The sequence below is a fragment of the Pteropus medius genome, unplaced genomic scaffold, assembly GCF_902729225.1.
Source record: "Pteropus medius unplaced genomic scaffold, Ma_sr-lr_union100, whole genome shotgun sequence".
NCBI lineage: Eukaryota > Metazoa > Chordata > Mammalia > Chiroptera > Pteropodidae > Pteropus > Pteropus medius.
The window spans coordinates 9983349-9985391 of record NW_024340692.1 but is presented as its reverse complement, the minus strand read 5'-3'; the positions used below and the strand labels follow the sequence as shown (position 1 = coordinate 9985391).

General features: G+C 43.7%; 1 pseudogene; it reads right to left on the bottom strand.

The window, feature by feature from the left end:
- Positions 1-579: 579 nt before the first annotated feature.
- Positions 580-1213, bottom strand: LOC120604398 (60S ribosomal protein L7a-like; annotated as a pseudogene).
- Between the last annotated feature and the right edge of the window lie 830 nt (positions 1214-2043).

The window sequence follows — 2043 nt, the reverse complement described above, 5'->3', positions numbered from 1 at the left end:
TAATTCGTTTTATCACACTGGAATTAAAGATTTCAGTTCAATGAAGACCATCAGGGACAAAATTAATTTGCAAGTAACAGATATGAAGAAGTTATTTATACTGTCAAAGGCTTATAAGGAACTTATATATACCACATATAAACAAATAAGCAAACACTCCTGATAATAAGAAAAAGATAAGAACTAAACAGAAAAATGTGCAAAAGACATAAGCATTAATTCACAAAAGAAAAAACCCAAAAGGCTAGCAAGCATATAAAGAGATAACCTAATTCGCCACTAGATTTACTAAATTTACCATTCTGGACAATGTCAGGCATTAGTGGAACTGTGGGAATATGGGAACCATTATGTACTGCTGGTGGGATGCAGCCTGGTCAAGTCCTTCTGGAAACCACTCTAGTCAAAATGAATCAAATGCCAGGTAGTATAGCTTATGAACGAGCAATCCACCTCCTGCATATGTATCAGAGAGGAAAAGCATACAGATATGTCTAAAGACATTTAATTGTGGCATTTTATTTTTTTTTTGAAAGAGAATTTTTATTATTTTTATGTATGGAGTACTTGACAGTGTACTCAGCCCAGTTTGGTGGCCAGTTCTTTAGCCTTTGCCTTTTCCAGCTTGGTTATGTGAACCACCGATTTTGAGCCTAATATGTTGCCTCCCCAGTGATGGTGGATCTCATCATGTTTGTTGTTGTAATTAATCCGGATAGCTTCCACCAGCTTAGCCAGTGCTCCCTTGTCTTCCGAGTTAACCTGTGGGAAGGCAACAGCGCTACAGGTCTTCCTGTGGACCAGACGCCTCAGGCTGGCCTTCTCCTTGACAATGCTGTAGGGAACCCCCATCTTACGGCACAGGGCAGGCAGAAAGACAACCAGTTAAATGAGATCCATGTTATGTGCAATCACTACCAGCTGAGCCTTCTCATTCTCCACCAAATTGGTGACAGTATTAACCCTTACTCGAAGGACAGGTAGCCCCTTTGCCAGCAGCTTTCTTCTGATCCCGAGCCAACAATCTCTGCTTCTTCTCTTGCTTTGTCTCTGGTCTTTACTTGTGGGCCAGCTTAAGCAATCGAGAAGCTGTTTGGTGGTCCAAGGCCTGAGTGAACTGGTTAACTGCAGGAGGCACTTTCAGGTGCTTATAGGGAATAGCTCTTTGCCACTGCAGCTGAATGTATTGGGGCCATTTGACAAAGTGGGTGAGTCAAAATGGTGGAGTGGGTAAATGCTGTGCTTGCCTCCTCTCACACTCACATTAAAACAACAACTAAACTACAGAATAACCATTATGGGGAATTGCATGAAGTATAGCTAAACAGAAGTCCTGCAAATAAGGACATACAGAAGAAGTTGCCTCGAGACTGGTAGGAGAAGCAAAATCTAGGAACAAGTTGGTCCCACACTCGTGTGTGGTAGTTAAAAATTGTAAGGGATATCTCAGCTACGAAGGAACACTTGGGAAAGTGAGGAGTCCCAGTCCCACACCAGATTCCCCAGTCCAGAGTTCCAGTGCTGAGAAGAGGAGTCCTCATAAATTCTAGTTGTGAAAATCATCAGGGATTGTGGCTGAGGCAAAGGGCTGCTAGAGGCCCAGGCATGCCTTTTAAAGGGCCCACACCTGAACTTACTTACTGATGGACTCACGCACTCTGAGCTCCAGCACTGAGGCAACAGCTTAAAAGGCACCAGGGACACATGAGGAGGAACTAAATTGTCTGGCATCAAGGTGAGGACTAAAGGGGAAGCTTTCTCTCAGAAAGAAGTGCTGGCAGATGCCATTGTTGAGCCTTCCCCCTTCCCAGCATGCAGACACAAGTGGTCGCTACATCTGAGTCTCCATAATCTAGCTTACACTGGTCATTCCATTCTGATCATTCCCTGAGACCTCAATCTACTCAAATGGCAGGCCCACTCAAGCTGATTCTAGTGGCTTTTCCTTACAAATGGCCTGTCTTGGCTCATGCTGTGGAGTTTCCTAAAATTTCTCAAAGCTTCATAAAATGCAAACAACTGAATCTGGCCTTGACACGCCCC